Source organism: Pipistrellus kuhlii, unplaced genomic scaffold (assembly GCF_014108245.1).
Source record: "Pipistrellus kuhlii isolate mPipKuh1 unplaced genomic scaffold, mPipKuh1.p scaffold_m20_p_13, whole genome shotgun sequence".
Taxonomy (NCBI): Eukaryota; Metazoa; Chordata; class Mammalia; order Chiroptera; family Vespertilionidae; genus Pipistrellus; species Pipistrellus kuhlii.
This window is the reverse complement of record NW_023425438.1, coordinates 23,639,960-23,662,658: the sequence shown is the minus strand read 5'-3', so window position 1 is coordinate 23,662,658 and position 22,699 is coordinate 23,639,960.

The window sequence follows — 22,699 nt, the reverse complement described above, 5'->3', positions numbered from 1 at the left end:
GTCTTCCTCAAAAACCACACTTTCTTAACAGAATTCAGTTCTCCCTCATGCTTTCCACATGGCCCTCTCTATTTTCAAGCCAACAACAGTGAGTCAAGTATCTCTTAGACTTTAAATCTCCCTGATTTCCCTTTGTCCTTCTTCTTCAGCTTTTAAGGACTGTTTTGGTGAAAATAGCATTTGACCTGCATTCTCACCCTGCCTCTGCAACCGCTAGCTGTATAACCTTTGGGGCAACCTAAACTTTCAAGGCCTATTTCTTTAGGGGTAGAATGAGGACACTAAAGTCCACTTTTTCTCTCAACAGATTTTCTGACATATAGGAATCACTATAGGTTCTCTTTCGGTTCTAATTTGGAATCATTTGAGCAAGCAATTCAGTAATAAAGATGTACTTTTTGGCCAAATACATAGCAAGATTCCCTGATTATGCTCAATAAAAGTTAATTAAATGAAGATATTAGTAAAAGTACTAATATGAGCAGCACTTCAAGTAATCTATATTTCACAAAGGGGAGAAATTATGCAAGAATAGTAGTGCTTCTCAGAATCCTGACATCTCTGCAAGATTTATGAATTTTATTAACTGTTGGTTCAGATGAAACCCAGTATCTGATAGTTATGAGTCATGAACAGCAATTAATTAGACTGCTGCCACTCAAAAAAAAAACTAGAACCTAATGCATAACAATGATCAGGCAAGTCTCACATGGGTTTAATATTGAACTATCAATATACATAATGTTTTCAAAGGAAAATATAATTATGCCTCCATTGTGCATGGCTCTATACGTTATACTCAACTATGAAGTTAATTTTTAAGAGTGTTTTTTTTTTCCTACAATGTCCTAGGATATGACAATATGTGTCAATAGACTTCTTTGCCATAAGTTGATATTTCTATACACAGGTTAAATTGCAACTTCACCTACCAAAACCACTGTTTTGAATATATAGTCAAATACTTAGGGGAAAAAAAACACACCTTGTTCTGATCAGTTTTCAGAGTGGTTGGAGCATTGGCCTGGGCTCTGAAGGGACCAGGGTTCAATTCCCTATCAAGAGCATGTGCCTAGGTTGCATGTTTGATCCATGGCCTCGTCAGGGCACATGCTGGAGGCAACCAATGGTTGTAACTCTCACATCTCTCTGTTTATCCTCCCTCTCCCTCTCTCCCTTCCACTCTAAAAAAAATAAATTAAAAAAATACAACCTTGTTTAGCAAACTCAGTGTGCATTAAAATGTAGGTGTTAAAGTGTGCAATCGAGGAAAAAATGCATTATATACAGCTAATGAGTTAAGAGTTTCTAAAAGTTCTGAAATTTGAGACATGTGGATTTTTATGTAGCAGTCAGTGAATAGGCGGAGACTCGTGATGCTGGGTGATTTCTCATAAATAAATATTGGATTTGTCAAGTCCTTTAACAGAATCTACTGAGATGATACTATGGGTATTTTTTTTCTTTATTCACTAATATGTACTCTATAAGGGCAGACATTGTGGCTGATGATATTGTTATTGATATACCAACTTAGTGAAGAAGTTTCACAGATTTCATTTAGCTTTCCCTAGTATGATGGCTCTTATTCTACACACCAAAGAACCAGTCTGAGTGTTCTGCTACCAAGGTTAGCCAAAACGATTATGCATTTGGAAATGGAGGGAATGACCACTATGTGGGTTCTTGAGCCCAGAAGATTAACTATGAATTGGATGTTGGCCATTTATTATTACCTCTCCAAGGTCTGCCCTCATTTTTGAAGATGACAAAGCAATTTGGCGTTTGGATCCTTGGATATCAATGCCAATTCAGCCTCAGTATTCAACCATCCATTCCCTAAATCCAGTAATCTTCAAATATGTGGGAACTTCCTTTATCCATTATATTGTTAATTAAACAAAATGTTCCTAATATTTTGTGGGTGTAGAAACAGTTTTAGATTTACAGAAAAATTATGAAGTTAGTATAAAGATATTCCATATAACCATTGCTTATGCATAATTTCTTTTGCCTTTAGTCTTACCAACTGCACTCATTTACAAAGTGAAGATAAGCACTGCACTCTTTTACAACCTTTACTGAGTACATTTTTACATTTATAAATTAAGTTTTTAAAACATGAGGATATATATTTAATACTTTAGTCAATAAATAAATTTAAAAAACCATATTATAATCCATCTTGGATTCCCTTGAGTTCCTAAATTATTTTTTATGAATACATATCATTAAAGTTGATTTTTGGTGCTGAAAAGTTTTAGGGACTTGGAAGAATAAATAGTATTATGTCTCCATAATTATAGTGTACTACAAAATAATTTTGCTGCTCTGAAGAGTCTTCTGTGTTTTGAAACCATTGAACTTTGTTAGTTTGTCTTTTCCAGGATGTCATATAATTGGAATCAAAGAGCATGTGACCTTTTCAGACTGGCTTCTTTGACTTAGCAATATACATATGAGATTCATCCTTGCCTTTTCCTGGCTTGATAAATCATTTAGTTATATTGCTGAATAATATTTTGAGTGGAAATGGAACACTTTATTAACTCATCTATTGAAGGGTATCATGGTTGCTTCCAGTTTGGGATGATTATGAACACAGCTGCTATAAACATTCATGTGCATATTTTTTGTAGACATACATTTTCAAATCAGTTGGGTAAATATGTAGGAGTGCAATTTATAGATCACATGGTAAGATTATGTTTAGCTTTGAAAGGAACTGCGAAACTGTCTCTAAAAGTGGTTATACCATTTTGTATTCTCATCAGCAATGAATAAGTGTTCCTGTCATTCAACATTGTCATCAGGAACTGATATTTACAGGTGATTGATGAGTAGTGGTTCTTCAAGCGATCTTTTTTTTTTTTTTCATAAGAAGTTTGCAGAAGATTTGTAGGATTAGGTGAAAAAAATTGCAAATGTTAGAATAAAACAATGCTGTATGTGATTTCCAATGATTATCTATATTATTTTGATTAATTATAGTTATTGCTTAGGTTTTTCCCTATGCTTGGAAATACTTTAACCTAAAATGTTACTTTTTTCATTAATTTCACAATTAAAATCAATAACCAAACTAAATAAGCTGTGCAATGATGAACATAGGCCTATTTCATATGGTTAAAAGTAAAGTTGTTTAACAACATAGTCATAACATTTTGATTTCTTTACGATTACATAATTTTTAGACTTCCAAATACTTGGCTTAATTTTTGTTTATTTTTTCAAGTGCAGTTGAAACTACTAATTATGTTAAATATGTGTTTAACTTGTTCCTGTACTTACATTAGGGGGAAAATACATTTCAAGTAAAATGGACTTCTTATGTGTTATAATCTACACTTTTATTTCCAAATTAGATGATTATTAGGCATATATTTAATAGCTACTATTAGGTTAAAAAATGCTAAATGTGACCTTGACTTTGAGACTGAAACGTGTAATTTTTACTATTTATACCTCTGAATTTGGCTATTTAATATGTGATTTTAAAAGTAAAGTAGGTACTTGTATATTATTAAGTGTACTATACATATATTTGAGTTACAGTCTCATTGGATTTGAAAGAATATAATTACATCAATTTTGACTTTATCCTGGCCAGGTGGCCCAGTTGGTTGGAGCATTATCCCATACACTAAAAATTTGCTGGTTTGATTCCAGGTCAGGACACTTACAGGAAGGCAACCAATCAATAAGCGTGTCCTCAAGTGAGGATTAAAACATTTTTTTCACAGTTCTTAGAGCTGTTAAAAATATAGGCAATAGATTTTAATACAAGAATCCTTATAAGATACAAAAAGGGATATTTTATAATATAAAAAAATTAACCCTCCAAAATGTATAAAATTGTCTCAAATTTATCTAAATAAAAGTTTAAAAATTAATAGGGAAAGTAGATAAAATCATGAGTATTATGGCAGATTTTATTATCTTCTCTTTGAAATAACATGTTTATTTTCAGGTTCATGATATACTGTATTGCTTAAATAATAATATTGTGACGATAGAATTTGAAAAAAAATTATGAAAATTTAGAATTTGATGAAAGGAGGTAGAATGACTTAAGAAAGCTAAGATACCATTCAAAGCAAACATCTTTTATATCTATTCCTTTAATAGGGATTCAAAGCTTCAGGCTAGGAGAAACCTTCAGATTAGTTGTTTGCATAACTAGTTTTAGGAATAAAATGCCAGTGATACCATTTAGATCACATGTGTCAAACACAAGGCCCGCGGGCCAAATCCGTCCCGCCAGGCCTTGAAATGTGGCCCGCACCGCGCTGTCATCACTGCACTCCGCTGCATTTCCATCACAATGACAGTTTATGACTGTTCAGTAAACCATTTGGCCCGCAATTTAGGCTGGATTTTAGATTTTGGCCCCTTCTCTGATTGAGTTCGACACCCCTAATTTAGATAGTTAGTATGGAAAAATTGTATTTATTAAATTTTATGCCAGTATTTTTATCAATCCATTTCAAAAGCTAGGTAAGTAGTACCTAATTAGATTATTTATCCCATTAGGCAGTAATAATATTAACATAAAACAGAAATGTATAGCTTTTAACTTTTATAAATGTATATTTTATTGCAATTGACTCTTTCAATGCCTATAATTTACTTGAAGACATATTAGTATGTAATATAGTATGTAATATTAAGTATTAGTTTTCAGTTTATTCTACATTAATTGTTCTATTTCAAAGTGCATGCTCCATGCATAAAGATATCAGATATTCCACAATCTAAAGCAGGCTAAAATAATCATTTTTTCCGGGAGGATCCAAGATGGCTGCGCCCAGGTGAACACCTAGCCGCAGCCGCACACAACAATTTCAATAAAATACAACTAAAATATAAAACGGACATTGCCCAGAACTACAGGAAGGTTGACTGACTGGAAATTCTACAGCGAGAAGCAAGGAGAAAACCAGAAGGAGGCGCGGAGGAGCTGGAAAAGCCCAAGGTACAGAGACGCGGCGCGGAGAGGACGGAGCCGGAGAGGAGGGAGGAGAGAAAAGCTCCGACTGTGCTGGGCCCCCGACTGCTCTGATCCCCGGTTCTGGGCCAGACCCCGGGGACTCAGGCTCAGCCATAGGGAGCTGGGCTGTAAGGCGGAACCCCGGGGAGAGGCGAAAGGAGGTCCCGGAGGCGCGCACATTGCGCGCAGAGAAGGGACGGTCGGCTGTGCCGCGGGATCGCCCTGACGGGAAGGAGACTGGGGCTCCAGACTGCTCTGAACGCCACCTCCTACTCCACTTCCAACTGAACTGAACCCCAATACCGGGCTCATTGTGGGAGAGCATAGACTGTTTGGCAGCAGGCGAAAATCGAGGGCACCTTTCTCTCAGAGGCGCTGGCAGCAGTGAGCACTGAAGGACCCGCATAGGGCGGGGCTGACAGAAGCCAAAGCTGCAGGCTCCACCCTGAAACCCTGTCCCATCTGTAACTGCGAAATGCGACAACAAAATAGATCACAAACGAAAGAAATGGAGGACAAAAAGCGTCTGGATATAGAGTTCAAATCTACGCTTATAAGGTTTTTCAAGAATTTCTTAGAAAAGATGGATAAGGGCTACGAGGATATGAAAAGAGATCAACTAGAATTAATAAGGAGTCAACAAGAAATGATAAGGGATCAACAAGAAATAAAGAATACATTGTCTGAAATAAAAAATATTTTACTGAGTCCTAAAAACAGAAGGGAAGATCGCAAGAATCAAGTCAAAGATTTGGAACATAAAGAGCCAGAAGACACTCCTCCACAGAAGCTAGAAGGCAAGAGAATCCAGAAAATTGAAGATAATGTAAGAAACCTCTGGGACAACTTCAAGCGAACCAACATCAGAATTATGGGGGTCCCAGAAGATGAGAGAGAGCAAGATATGGAAAACATACTGAAAGAAATAGTGACAGAAAACTTCCCCTACCTGGTGAAAGAATTAGACTTACAAGTCCAGGAAGCGCACAGAACTCCAAACAAAAGGAATCCAAAGAGGACCACACCGAGACACATCATTATTAAAATTCCAAGAGCAAAAGACAAAGAGAGAATATTAAAAGAAGCAAGAGCAAAGAAGGTAGTAACCTACAAAGGAGCACCTATACGATTGTCAGCTGACTTCTCAACAGAAACCATGCAGGCCAGAAGGGAATGGCAAGAAATATTCAAGGTGATGAATAGCAAGAACCTACAGCCAAAAATAATCTACCCAGCAAAGCTATCACTCAGAATCGAAGGCCAGATAAAGAGCTTCACTAATAAAAAAAAGCTAAAGGAGTTCATCACCACCAAACCAGAATTATATGAATTGCTGAAGGGGGTTCTTTCAGAAGAGAAAGTAAACAAAGATAAAAATTATGAACAACAAATACATAACTATCAACAAGTGAATCTAAAAACCAAGGAAATTAAAAAAATCTGATGAACAATATTAACTGTTGAATATAATAGAATCAGAGGTATGGAAGGGGAGTGAACTGATGATTCTTGGGGAAAAGGGGAGAGGGGGGCGTGGGAAGAGACTGAACATAAACTGTGCACCTATGGATGAGGACAATGGGGAGAGGGGAAAGGGCAGAGGGTGGGATGGGAACCTGGTGGAGGAGAGCAATGGTGGGTGGGGGGAAAGGAACATTTGTAATAATATGAACAATAAAAACTTATTAAAAAAAAAAATCATTTTTTCCATATCTCAACATTTCAGATTTTTTTCACTAATATTCTTATCTTATTTTTGAATTAAAAACATAATATTTAGTATAATTATAACTAGAAATAAACTTTCATTGGTGAAATTAAGACATGTGGGTTAGCTAAAATAGTTTACAGACACTTCCAATCTTTGCATAAGTAAAATTGAAGAATCTAGTCCTAGCCAGTTTCACTCAGTGATAAGCATTGGCCTGCAGACTAAAGGCACATGCAGGGGTTTCAGGCTAGATCCCAGGTGAGGCATATGCATGAGGCACCAGATCAATGATTCTCATCATTGATCTCTCTCTATCCTCTTCCTCTGATTATATATATATATATATATATATATATATATATATATATATATATATATGGAAACTTCATCCCAGTTTCCTTTCTTCTAGAAGCTATTTGCATATTCTGGCACGAACATCCTATACAATAAAAGCTAATATGCAAATTGACTGAACAGTGGAACAACTGGTTGGTTGGAGGTGGGGCCTGCAAGCAAGCAGCATCAGCGCAACCAAGGCAGGTGCCAGCGGGCAAAGAGAGGGAATGGCAATCAGGTGGCAGCAGTGGAGTGATGGGAGGTTGGTATTGGCCGCTCATGCCTCTCACAGACTGCAGCTTAGGCCCCCTCCCCACAGCTGCCAGAGGGCACTGGCCAGGCTGAGGGCTCTCCTGAATGCACAATTTTTCATGCATCATTTCATATAAATTGATATTGCTAACACTTAAGGTTTACCTATAATTTTCTAAATATTTGTAATAATAAAGTGTAATATGCAAATCAACTGAACAGCCGAATAGTGGAATAATCTTCCAGACAGCCTTTCAGACAAAGCTGGGCCTGTGAGGGATGAGCCCCTTGCACAAATTTTGTGCATCAGGCCTCTAGTATTGTATGAAAGGTTTGTGGCCACATAGTAATAAACATTTGTCCAGTAATTACCTGTAATTTTCGCAGAATTCTGATAATTACTTATTCAAAACATTGAAATGAAATTGCAGGGAATAGCTAAAATTAACTGCATATTTAGAAAATTGAAAATAACCTAATAGTTTTTCATGATCATATTTGTTTAGGTCAGTTTATCATAGAATGGTTAGATAAAAAAAAGAAAAAAGAAAAAAAAATCAAAGCAGAGAATAATCAGTATGTGAGTTCACATCCTGTGTTACTCAAGAAAGGCATACAAAATAAAAGATAAGGTACTATGAAGAGAGTAGGGCATTACAGATAAAATTTTCACATAGTAGGTGCTCAATGAATATTAAAAGAACTAGAGGCCCGATGCACAAAATTCGTGCACTCATGGGAGGGGGGGTCTCAGGGGATGTCTGAATGATGGCTTAGCCAGCCCCCATCACCACCCTGCAGTCTGTGAGTCTTCACTTCTTATCATCTACCTGCTCGCTGCTCCTCACTGCTTGGCTCACTGCTCCTTAGTGCACTGGCAGAGGCGGGAGAGGCTCCCACCACCACTGCTGCATTTGCCAACCATGAGCCCAGCTTCTGGCTGAACAACACTACCCCTGTGGGAGCTCACTGATCACCAGGGGGAAGCTCCTGTGTTGAGCGTCTGACCCCTAGTGGTCAGTGCCCATTATAGCGACCAGTTGTTCTGCCCTTTGGTTGACTTGCATATTAGCCTTTTATTATATAGGATAAGTGAATGAATGAACAAATGAAGTTGAATTGTTTGAGGCTTGGAATTAAAGATCATTTACCTAAGAATAGTTTATTGGGAAGCAAAGTAATTTAGGGTTTCTTATAAATTATGTAATTAAATCATTAGACTCAGGTTGTAAAATGACTACAATTTTAGGAGGATTATTCTAGATGCAGAATTAAGGATTAATTGAAAGGTAGTGGTTAAGTAGGGGATAGAGTGAGCAAATAGTAGAAGAAATAACTACCACACATAGAATGAGAAGTAATTGAGTTGGATTTAAATACAAAAAGTGCAGCTTAAAATTAACATCTTTGAGGGTTTACACAATGTGCCAGCACTGTTTTAAGTGCTTTACCTATTGTATCTCAATTATACCATGCCACTACCATGTAAACAGATATTAATTGCTTATACTTTTCAGATTTCCACTTGTACATAGAAAATTCAAACAGCTAATAAGTGATGGAGCTGGAATTTATACATTTGAAGTCAAATCCGGGCACACTCTAGAAATCAAGTTCTTAAAACTATTCAATGGAAATCAATATGACAGACTATAAATATTGAGGAGGGGGGAAATGACCTCACAGCAATAAATAGATTTAAGTATAGGTAACTAGGATAATTCTGGTGTCATTAAGAATGATCACTTAACCCTGGCTCAGTTGGTTAGGCCTAGTCCTGTGGCCAAGGAGGTTGCCAGTTTGATTCTCAATCAGGTCATATGCCTAGGTTGCAGAATCAATCCCTGGTAGAGGGTGTACTGGAGGCAACCAACTGATGTTGTCCTCTTACATAGATGATTCTCTCCCTCTCCCTTCCTCTGACTGTAAAAATCAATAAACTATAAAAATTTTTGAAAGAATGGTAAGTTAAGAATTTGTTTAGTTATTTAAATTGTGCATTGTCATAGATAAGAAGAATTATAGCATATAGAAAGAAATACTGGACAAATATTGATAGGGAGAAAATGACTTTGAATTAGAAACATATTGCTTTGAATCAGCATATAACTCATTGAGTGTTCAGTATGTATCAGTAGAGCATATGCAAATAAATTTAGTGTTGTTTGGAAACAAGAGTCTGAAAATATATGAAGGCTATTGCCATTTTTTATTTAGATACAATAAAATTATGAGATACCATAAAATTAAGTCATTGAGATAATTCTGTAAAGAAATAATCAAAACCTTTTAAGTTAGGTTATGTATCTATTATCTCTCTCTCTCTCTCTCTCTCTCTCTCTCTTTTTTTTTTTTTTTACATATTGATAATGTTTAATAAGATATAGTGACTTTAACATGATTTTTTTTTACACCTTATTTTGTCCTTGGTAATATCCTGAACTTGTTCTCCTTAATCACTTTTTTCTTCTTTGCTTTTATTTCTATGCATAAATGTATCTGAAACATATATAGTTTGTCATCCAGACACATCTATTAATGATGTCCCATATTTTTTATTTAAAGCAGGCAGAGGTGATATTTACCCACAAAATTTATAGTAAGTTACACTTTATATATAATCATCATTCAACAATATAGTCTGTAGAATATTTTGCAGGCTCTTTTATGTAAAATCCTCATTTGTAATTAGTTTCTAATCCTAATATATAAAAACTCAGGGTATGTAACATCCAAAATGACTGAAGGCTTGACCCAACGCCAGGCTGTACATGCAGCAGGCCCTCGTGGTAAGGGACTGGTGAGAGGCTGCACTCCTGACTTCTTGGAGAGAGAGAGAGGTGGGAATAATCAACGGCTACCGCCACTGCTGGCAAGGCGGGGGCAGGGGTGGGGTGGGGGGGGTGAGAGTGGGGGGAGTGGGGCAAGATCAGATCCTGCTTCTCTCTCTCTCTCTCTCTCTCTGGGCCTCAGCAGCAGCTGGGCCCTCTTTTTCTCAGAGAGATCAGCAGTTCAACCCTCTTTCAAGCAGCCTGGGGTGGCTGTTTCTCAACCCCGCCTGATCAGGCCTAGAGATAGGCCCGGAGAAACTGACCAATCAGAACCAAATCTGGGTGAAGAAAGAGAAGCCAATGGCTGCCTAGGAGGCTGAGCTTCTCATGCTGACTGGCATAGAAACCAACCAATCAGAACCTAATCTGAGTGAACTGTGAAGGCAGAACCTAAGGAATGGGATGAGGAGGGGTTTTAAGGGCAACAGGTATTTGGTGTAAGGTGTAAGAAAGCAGTTTAATTTTTTAATGACAGGTTTGACGGCATAGTGCATATGGCTGGCTATAAATCCAGATATAGGGATTATGTATTTTTGTCTGCCAAGAGCATCTCCTCCTGCTGAAAAAGGCTTTCCCCCCATTTAAGCAATCCTATTCTATATAATCTATCTATACTGATAAAAGGGTAATGTGCTAAATAGACTGGTTCAACCAGCCATCTTCCAGATGTCTGACTTCCTTCCAGACAAAGCCATGGTTGTGGGGCTAAGGCGAGGCAGTTAGGGGCAATCATGTTGGCAGGGAAGGGCAGTTGGGGGCAAGATCAGGCCAGCAGGGGGTTAGGGGCAATCTGGCTGGCAGGGGAGGGCAGTTAGGGGTGAGCTCAGGCTGGCAAGCAGAGGCAGTTAGGGGCAATCAGGCAGGCTGACAAGTTTGTGGTTAGAAGCCAGCAGTTCCAGATTTCGAGAGGGATGTCCGACTGCCAGTTTAAGCTAGATCCCTGTAAACCAGTAGTTGAACATCCCCCAAGAGGTCCCCAATTAGAGAGGGTGTAGGCTGGGCCAAGAAAACACCCCCTGCATGAATTTCAAGCACTGGGCCACTTGTTTCTATTATAATTATGGAACATTTAGCATGACTGATTGAAGTAAATTAAAAGAACAAAAGAGTATATCCTACATTCAGAAGCTGGGTCATGTCATTCTCCTAATAATATAAATTATCTCACAGAATACTAACCTCGAAAAGGTTGCTTGAATTCATGATGAAATGAGATTTTAAAAAAAAGTTCATTACTTTTTTTTTTCTTCTCTAAGCAGAGATAAAATATTTCCTCAACCACCCACTAAGATACCAAATGTCCATCATTCTGGCAAAATGCATGGCTGCTACTTTATTCTTATTCTATTCTCTCCTTCCTATGGGTGACTTATTTAACTCCGAGTTATAGAATTTCTCCCATTTTCTGACAGCATCCAATCTAGAGTAAACCACCAATTCCCTAAATCCTCCTGAAATCACCCAACCAAAGCCCCAATCCTATAACAAATTATTTCTAACACTCTTTTTCAGAGACAACCCATGTCACCATGATGTGTGTTCTTATTGTTACAAGTGTGTTGTTGTTTGTCTTTGTCTTGGATCTTTGATATAAATTAATTATTAACTTATTTTAGACATTCTCTCAGCACAATTGAGTAATAACTAAATAATAGGCACTGTGTTAGATATTGGGGAAATGGAGATGTTAAAATTCATGGTCTTGCTCCATTTAACAAGCTCATAGGCAATGCTTGACTGAAGGGAAAACTGTCCAATGTAATTAGTATGGTTCTGTAAAGTATTAAAGCATAGAAAAGCATGAATATTTTTTTCTTCTTATTTTGGTGGTTGTGGTTACCTTGACAGTGGAGATGACCTTAAATTATGGTGTTGAAAGACAGCATTCTGTCATAAAGAGAAAGTAATATGATAGACACTGTTATAACGAAGTCAGCCTTAGATTTAATTTTCCTAGAATCCACTTGTGGTTTATAGAAAGAATTATGCTATCCTACCCATTGATGTTGTTTGATAATATTATATACCTTATAGGACTTTGGAAAAATAGATGTAAATTAATTGGTAACTTTTTTTTTTTAAGAGAGAGAGAGAGAGAGAGAGAGAGAGAGAGAGAGAGAGAAATCAGCAAAATGGTATATCTACACTAATATATTTAATTATAAAATTTTATCAGAAAAGTTCAAAATTATGTTCTATGGTTGATTATGATTTATTAAAGTAGGTTAATTCTTGGTAAAATAAAATAAAATGAAAATTTGTATCATTCTGATGAGTGAATGTTGATAATGGGGGAGGCTGTGCACATAGGAAAGCACACTATACCTCATTCTCAATTTTGTTGTAAACCTAAAACTTCTTTAAAAAATAATTTCTCTTTAAAATTGAAAGTGTTTCTTTTAAACTTTAGTGAAAAAAAAATCAGAGGTGATTCTTAGTAAATTAATATTAAGTCACATCATTTTTTTCTAAAATCTACATTTGCTTAATAAATTTATTTTTTTAGATAATACTTTTAAAATAATTCTGATTCTAACAATAGTAAAATTAACCTTTCATCTCCTGTGGGGATTTGAAATATTTCTTATCTTGAAATGAATATTTAAAACATGCAAGTTCATATTTATTTCTGCTTAATATTTTAAGAATTGGACAGCTAAGGCCTTTCAAAAATCAAATTAATCAAATTTTTTTCATCTGTGATTATCATTAATAGTCTACTTGCTGTGTCTTCTTTGAAAATTACTATTATTGAAAGGTTATATTTATCTATTTGATCTTTCCATGCCTATTATATAATCACTAGAGGCCCGGTGCATGGATTCATGCACTGGCAGGGTCCGTTGGCCTGGCTTGTGGAGATCAGGCCTAAACCAGCTCTCTGAGATTGCGAGAGGGTGAAGGCCAGGCCAAGGAACCCTACCAATGCTCAATTGGGGCTGGGAGGCCTCCAGGGTGTGTCTGACCTATCTTGCCCAGTCCTGATCAGCCAGACCCCAGCAGCAAGTTAACCTTCCAGTTGGAGCATCTGCACCCTGGTGGTGAGTGCATGTCACAACTACCAGTGGAAGGCTCAAGAGATCTAATGGTCACTAGGTCATATATATATATATACTTTGTTATCTCATTACAACTCAAGTTCTTTCATTTATCACCTATAATTCAATTATCTACCAAATTAATTCTGCATTTCACTTCTTTAAGTAACAGTAGAACTTGGTCAGTTATAATTTTTTATTTCATCTGAGATTTTCTTCTTTGGTTAATATTTATTTTTCCTTCAGCTATTTTACAGGTACTTTCAAAATATTGTTTTAATTGATTAAATAACCACTTCAAAAGAAATATTTGCACATTCCCCTCCCAGCATATATATGCCCCTCTTTTGCAGTCTGCAGATTTTTTTTAACAAGACTCCTAGGCTGTTTTTTTTGTTTGTTTGTTTGTTTTGTTTTGTTTTTTTGTTTTGTTTTGTTTCATATTTATTGAATACTAAGTTTGATTTAATAGTTATTTCAGAGGTGAGTGGAAGGTCAATGTCAAAGCCCATACCAGTTGATCTGCAACGTAGAGATCTACAATGGGCTGGAACCAGTGGAAGGATTATGAAATGACTAACTTTAACCTCCAAGTGTTTGATTGCTAGCAATTTTCATCTGTAAAATCATGAAGTAGACCAAGTGAAGTTGTTGGTTCGCTATTGCTTCTAACACTAAAGGGGAAAAGTCTGAAGATTGGAGTTTCAAGAAACTACAGCAGAAATTATCTCCATAGAATTGTTCAAATGAAAAAAAAATAGAAGTCATATTTTGTTGGTTGTTTTTGCTGAAATATAGGCATTAGGATAATTGTTTTTATCCTATCATCTCTCAAAAATCTGAGTTTATTGACCTTGTTTGTTGAATCAATTAAAGAATGAGAGTCTGGATCAGAACTATATCTTTGCCACATGTCCAGGTTTATTTAATTTACTTTTCCTTAGAGATCCACTACTTTAATTACATTAGATTCTAAGGATTTTCCCATCTGTTTTGTTGTTGTTTTTTGTTGCTGATTTTGAGGTTGTTTGGGAAGAGTGGAGGAGGAAATTAATTACAATTTCTTGGTTTGCATTTCATCTAATCTTCAGTTAATATTTTTTATGGTGCATTAGTAAGTACTGAAGCATTTCCTGATTTGAATAGTCTGTTACTGTCTCTTACATTCTCCAGCTCCTTTTCCTAGAATGTGGAACAGTCTTTGTAACATCATTTGGCATTCTAGAAAAACTTGATAAAAATTAAGAGGAAGAATTTTCCTGGATCTTTTGCATTGGCACATATGAGCAGGCTGGGCTGGTTGTAGATAACTTCTGAGTGAAAAACACCCTATATGTCAAAATAACACTTAGGAACACATTGGGAAAAGTTTGGCTCATATATGGGGAAAATTTCTAGAGCTTCTAACGTTAAAAAAAGAACTATTCTAAAATTACATTCTTCTCAGAAATTTATAAGATGATAGATAATAAATCATGCTCTAAAACGCTGATTTAAGGTACAGCCCAACATCAGATATATCTAAACCACTAAAAGTGTGCTACAAAAATATGACTAACACAGCATGAGTTGAAGCAACATACAAAGGTGTATTGGATGGCTACTGCCTGATATAGGGATCCTCATCAGTAAAAGAATAGAGATATAAATGAGAATGAAAATGATACAGAGGTGAATTTTAATGGAGAGAGGCAAGCATACATGAAGTAGTGGAAAACAAAATTAGGAAAAAGAAAATTCTCCAGAGGGTGTTAGCAAGGTTTTATGATAAGTATGGAAATAAACATAAAGGGAGCAACAGAAGAAAACGACCTTGACTCAATGTGATAGTCACATAGTCATGGCAGTATCTCTAAAGTCTTATGCTAAATACGTTTGACAGAAGGATGCTGTTTAGACTATGCAAGAATGCCAGCACTTCTTTCTGAAATAGAGAAAAGTAAGTTTTTAAGAAGCAGCAGGAAAGAGGCAGCATCTGTCACTTCTCACTTGATGTTTCTATGTGGGCCCAGAAAACAGACTGAAGTGAAGGCACCTGTGTTCCTCAGAATGCTATAAACTATCTAGTTTTTGTGTGTTCTTTTATCTAAGCCCATTGCTTTGTGTTCCCAACCCATCATCAGATCAGGATCTATTCTTATTAGTGTCATCATGATTACAATTATGTATCATTAGACTGTCCATCCCCAACAACAGAATATGATGGCTTCCTTTTCTCCCCCTAAGACTTCAACTATTTCAAAAATGTAAATGCTCATTATTTCTTAAGAAGGAGACAGCACTGAGCTTCATGCAGGAACTTTTCCAGGCTTCAAACAGCTCTGTTTGCATTCCCTGCTGGCTTCTTTAAAGCCAAAACAGATGAACAATGTGGCTTTAAATGGAAGAAAATTCCCTTTCTAAGTTTACATTTGAATGATTGAAGCAGGCCATATGCAAAGTATCTCCAAAGAATATAAAAATCTTGATGGAAATAACACTAAAAGGCAGTACTGTTTAAGCCCCTTATTTCAGTTGGTAGAGACTCCATAGTATAGCAGAAATAACCCTGGGTTCAGGGTTGAGGATTCAGTCGTAGCTTTGTTTCTGTTTTGTTTTTGCTTTTTCATTAACTTTATTGGGCTGATAATGGTTAATTAGGTTATATAAGTTATATAAGTTTCAAGTGTACAATTCTATAATACATAATCTGTATATTGCATTTGTATTTTGTGAACTTGGGCAAGGCACTGATTTTTCTGAGGCATTTGCAAAAGTTTAAGGCTCTTAATGGTGAGCTCTGATGTTATTGTCCTGCCATTTGGGACCAAAGACAATGCTTATTTTAAAGAATAAAGGTAGAAAAATTATATGTTGGTAAGGATTTGAACATGGTTGGTATTCTAATCTTCTCTAAAACAACTAAGAAGAATCTTTGTCTCATCTGAAAAGGAGAAGATCTGAATTCAAGTAATTAAATTGTGAATTATGAGTTGATGGTTCCCTAAAAAGCTTTAAAGAATAAATGCTAATAAAGGAATAACACAGGTAATTCTAATTACTTTCTCCTGAGACTGGGAGAACAAGATTTTATCAATAATTGGCCATCAGTTAAAAAAAAATTCCCAATTTATAAATCTTAATCTTTGGACAGTTTGCAACCCTAGCTGGCCATTTTATAGCCTATGATTTTTCCTGGTCCTGTACAGTTCAATGGTTATATTAATATGCACTTAAGATTTCTCCCATGATCACACTCTATCATGAAACTATTTCAACGATTTTTAAGAAGTTATATTCCTTCATGTAATAATAAAAAAACATATTTAAACTATATGCACCAAAACTATATATTGATCAGTGACATTTGTTTGTTTTAAAAAATTTAGTTGCAACAGCTCTTTTATATTTTAGTTTTTAATCTTGTGCATTCTATTTTTTTCTCTAGATTAAGTCATTGATAACTGTTTTTGATTGTTTAGCCACTTGAACACTTATTTTATGAGTCATCTCCATGACATGACAAATTTTCTAGAGTGTAAAAACAGAATCTTTTTCAGGAACAAGATGATTTCACTTTCCTCAGTATGTCCAGAGTTTTTATCAGCTTTCCTTAGATATATGATTATTGTGAGAATGGAGCTTTAAAAAGTATATGAGTTCTGGAATTAATTTTAACAAATGTGGATATTCCACTTGAGGTACCTGGATAACGCACAATATTAAAAAAAATTGGACTGGGAATCAAGGAGAAGTATGTGCTAGTTTTGGACCTCACCTAGTTTTTCTGAGCCTCACTTTCTTTTTATAACTAAAGTGAGATGATGAAGGAAAAAAAAATCTTTAAGGCTTCTTTCAGGTAAAACAATTATGATTTATCTCATTAATCAACCATGATTGGCCATTTTTATGCCCTGGCAAAGATTAATATTAAAGGACAGTTTTTTTATTCAATTAATGATGCTCTTGATCCAGCTATGAACAATTCTGCATGAGCAATGAATCATGCAAATAAAATCCACTCTCATGATATTTAAAGGGACAGTTATTCCCAACATATTTTAATTTATTGTCAGTTGTAAACACATCTACACCTGCAGCATTATAAATAGTTCCAAGTCTGTATCTCTTTGGGATTGACTCGCTGCAGTCCAAGTCCACATATCAACATTAGAAGAAAAATTGTGATACCTGTTGGAGAGCAAATTAAATATCCTTAGTCAAGCTGCTTAAACTAAAATGTAAGACAAGAGCACCAGCAGTGGGGATTCAAGGACAAACAGATGAAATAATATATTCTATATAAAATCTATAATTTATATAAACTATATAAAGTTATGACATCATTAAAGACCAAATAGACATGTGGAAAATGGACTCAACACTTAATTACATAAGAAAATATAATCATCAAAGAAACAAAAGGACAGTTGCTAACCTTTATTGAAGACAGGTATTGTTTCCTTTACATATATATATATATGTGTGTGTGTGTGTGTGTGTGTGTGTGTGTTATTTTATGTGTTTATGGATAATCATATATAAATATATGTACTTAGAGAGCAGTGATTATACATAATTTTGGAGAAAAGTTGGAATTTGAACTGTCTAAGGACTTATAAGTGTGCTATTCACAATAATAACCAAGTAGAAAGAGACTAAAGTTTCAGATGATACACATGCAGAAAGAAGAAAGTGACTTATATTTTTTCTTTTATTTTTGTCATCACCATTTATCCTCCCAAACCCTCTTCCTTCTCCACACTCCTTCCCCTGCAATCACTACACTGTTCTTTCCTTGAGGTTTTTTTTCCTCTCTTTTTTTTTCTTTTTTTGCTCAATAGCTTCACCCCTAACACCCACTGACACCAGAGCTATCTGCCTGTCTCCATCTATGAGTCTGTTTCTATTTTGCTTGTTAGCTCAATTTGTTCATTAAATTCCACTTATGAGTAAAATCATATGGCACTTGTCTTTTTCTGACTGGCTTATTTCACTCAGCATAATGTTCTCCAGGTTCATCATGCCGTTGACTTCAGATTTGACCTTTTTAGGAGAAGCCTCTGCATTCCAATACTGAATATAACAAGGCACTAATTAAGCATATGAGTAAAGAGTAAACTGATAGAGGCCAATTATAATAGATATGAGAGAAGAAATGAGAGGTTCCTGGAGGGGAACGAAAAGACAAGAGGAGGTGGCAGGAGGAGACAATAGCTTGTGTGGCAAATAAATAGATTCTCAATACATCGTTGAGCCTTGGTCAAGGAGCATAAGAAAATATCAAATGGTAGTAGATTCTTTGAGATCTTGTCCTCTTTGTTACTGGCAATGATGATCAGTAGCATCTGGGATGGCTAGAAGATGTTGCTTATGACTAAATTTGATTATAATTCAGTGGTCTGAGCCTTGTATTGACATATGGCTTGGCTTGAGTTTAATGATCTCAGTTCAAATTTGACTTTTAAAATTTTAGGTACAGAGTATAGAAGACTCAGAAAGATTCTCACTGTCAAAGCCTGATTGTCTGTGCACAGGAAGTTTACTGAGGGCATCTTATGTCATAATCATAGATGTTCAATGCTTTGGCCCCTAAATTCAAATGCTGAAAGGGAGGAAATTATTTTAATAAAGTGAGAGGGTAAGCAGGAGAGACTTCAGTGGCTGGAAATACTCCTTTCTCCATCAAGATATATTTATTAAGTTATTAAAAACCATTTTTAAAATATTTCAAGGAGAGCTCGGCCAGCGTGACTCAGCAATTGAGCGTCCGCCCAGGAACCAAGAGGTCTCCTGTTTGATTTCTTGTCAGGGCACATGTCCAGGTTGTGGGCTCGATCCCTGAAACCTGTGGCCATGAGGGAAGCAGCGAATCAATAAAGTTCCTCTCTCATTGATGTTTCTATCTCTCTATCCTCTCCCTTTCTCTCTCTCTAAAAAATCAATAAAAAACATATTTACAAAATATTTCAAGTAGGAAGTTATTTTTAGAGAAAGTCAGGTTCAGTAGGTTGAAAATGGATGGCTATGTTAATCTGAATTGTTAAAGGGAAGCCGGTATCTTCCATAATAGAGAAATTGCTCCTACATTATTATTGAGGTATAGTTAATATAAAGTATACTACACATATTTAAAGTTTATAGTTTGAGTAGAGGCCTGGTGCATGAGATTCGTGCACTTGGGGGAGAGCAGTCACTCATCCCGGCCGGCCTGCACGCTCTCATAGTCCGGAAACCATCAGTCGGACATTCTTAGCACTGTCATAAAGGCAGGAGAGGCTCTCCCACCACCTCCGGTGCACGAGCCAGCTGTGAGCCCTGATTGTGGCTGAGCAGCACTCCCCCCACCCATGGGAGTGCACTGACCACCAGGGGGCAGCTCCTGCATTGAGCTTCTGCTACCTGGTGGTTAGTGCATGTCAAAGAAACCAGTCATTCTGCCATTAGGTCAATTTGCATATTAGCCTTTTATTATATAGGATATTTTGACACAGTTATTTATCTATGCACATATTATACACACTAGTGAAACCAACATCAAAATTAAGTTAATAAACATAGCCATCCGTCTCAAAGTTTCTTCATAAACCATTGTAATTTCTTCCTCCAACCTCACCCTAACCACAAGTAATCATTGATCTCTTTCTTGTCATTATAGATTAGTATACATTTCTATATTGTAATATATAGTCTTTTCATGCAACTTCTTTCACTTCTTTTACTTGATATAATGTTACTTCAGCATCTCACTTTTGCCACCTAAAAAGTTTGAATCATATCACTTTGGGCAAATGTCCTCACTCTTACTAAAATAGCTATTTTTTCTTCTGTTTCCTCTCCAGGCAACATATTCACAATCTCTACTATATCCACACATAACTGTTTCAGAAACCACTTATTGTTGGTCTGTGACTGTATTTGCAAGTGAGAATTATAGAAATGTAGATTAATCAGATGAATTTTAATTTATTTTTTATGTTTTTATTGATTTCAGAGAAGAAGGGAAAGTGAGAGAGATAGAAACATCAGTGATAGAGAATCATTGATTGGCTGCCTTCTTCATGCTCCACACTGAAGATTGAGCCTGCAACCTAGGCATGGGTCTTGACAGGGAATCCAACTGTGACCTCCCGTTTCATGGGTAATTCGATGCTCAACCACTGAACCATTCTAGCTGGGCTAGATTTTTATTTAAAAAAAAAAACATGAAGAAACTAAATATAATATCCTTGTCCCAGATTAGCCCATGAAATCTAAGGGATCAATGAATGTTTAATAAAATTCCTATAGGGATAGTCACATAATACTAATTACTGGAAAAAATATTTGGTTATGAAACAACATTAAGAGGTGTCTGAAGTGAAAATAAACTGTGTGTGTGTGTGTGTGTGTGTGTTTGTCCTTTCCACTGCCCAGATTTCTTACAGTGAGCTTTTACCTACTTCTGGTTGTCTATAGGAATAAAAATAAAAATATAGAGGGCAGTATAAGGCTATTTTTGAGTTAGCTCTGAATTGATTATAAGTTGCAAGCAGTGGAATTATGCCTCTTTGCTCTATTCAAGATAGCAAAAACAGCAATGACTAACAATAATAATAACAGCATATTTGCACTTACATATTGTCTTTTTTATCCCAGTTTTAGAAACAGTAATTGCAATTTATAATAGTTTTGAGTGTTTATGTTAAGATAGCCTGTAAGTCCTATATAGAGATGAACAAATAGAGATGCAGGCCTGGTCAGTGTGGCTCAATAGTTGAGCATCCACCTATAAACTAGGAGGTCAATGTACAATTTCCAGTCAGGGCACTTGCCCAGGTTGTGATCTGCATCCCCCGTGGGAGGCATGCAGGAGGTAGCTGATCAATGATTCTCTCTCATCATTGATGTTTCTATCTCCCTCTCCCTTCCTCTCTGTAGTGACCCACTACAACCTTTTGCAGCAAGGATTCGGAATCTGGAGAAGAGGCAATGCACAAATGGATATACTACATAAGAAATATATATTTAGAATGCATAGGGGAGCCAGAAGAGGCCCTTGTCTAGTGGAATGGTGCTCTGAATGACTGAACCCCTTGCTTTTTGTTTACTAGAATGTATATTTGCCCTTTAGCAAGCAAACAGACATATCAAAGATAAGGTTTTGTAAACAGTTAAAGACTATCAGGTTAGGAGATTGCCTTCAGCTGCCATTATCTCAACGGAACAATTGGTGCATAGCTTTTAGTCTTTGCTAAAGCCCAAGGTCCATCAGCCTTTTGATGGACCTCTTGCATTTATTACGCTGACTACTTGTGGGCCTTTTCCCTAGTAGTGACCTATGTCCTTCATTCTATTTGTTTGACCAACTCAACTATTGAATAAAAAGAGTTGATGATCATTGTAAAATTGTGAAATCCCTATTAGATTTTTCTAATGGGGTTACTTAGGAAAGTTGATAAAATGATAAAAAGTAAAGGTTATTTCTATAACTAGACATTTGAACAGGATAAGATTATCTTTCCCTTTAAATTATTGCTAGAAACTTAATTTACAGGTTTAGCCCAAGAAACCAAAAAGAAAAAAAAAAAGATTTCTATACTGATTTCTTTTATATTTAAATATTTTTTGTCTTGTACATATTTTATAATATTCAAAATCCAGTTTGGGGGAACTAGGCATTAAATTTACTATTATATAAATTGTATACATTTTTAAAAAAGACTGTATTATATAAATTAGAGGCTTCCTTGATTAGTAATTCATCAAATATTTAGTATCTGCTAAGGTACTTTACCATAAGTGATTCTAAGAAACTATCCTAGATAAATTACTTTGGGCAGTCTTTGATTAGTACATTCCATTTATCTAGCAATTTCAAAGAATGGGGGAAGGCGTGAATGTATGTTTTTGATACTTGAAAATTTCCCTTTTGAGAGCAGATATTTTATTTAAAAGAAACTATATTTGATAGATAATAAAACCAGCTATGTCTTCCAGAATAGCAAGGGAATTGAGAATGTTCAGAGTTGTAAAAATTTCTTTTTTAGAAAGCAAACTTTTTTTTTAAAAGAAAGCACAATAGATAGGATCATAAGTTATATAACCAGGCTATGTTTTTTAGTGAATCAGAAACTAGATGTATCTGCTGATTTAACAAGAGAAATAAAATTTTCCAATATCTAGTTATGTGAGTGAGGCTAGAGGTGGTTGGTTGTCACCAGGTAGGGCAACAAGAAGTAGAGGGTGGACAGTACAGCTAAGGATGTCTTTCTTGACCTTGGCATCATTTTGAACAATACTAGTTAGTTATTTTATAAGAACTCTTATGCTTTCTGATACACAATTATATGAGATTTGATCAATGCATAGTTAATTTCCACCACCAAAGTTATATACACAACATTTTATTATTCAGAAAATGTCTTCATTATTCTTCTTTGTGTGTAACCCCTCCTCTTCTGTCTCTTCTGCTAACTAATATTTTTTTTTTCAGAGAGAGAATGGGAGAGAGAAGGAGAGAGAGAAAGAAATATTGTTATGAGAAGGAAACTTGGGTTGTCTGCCTCACACACAAATCCTA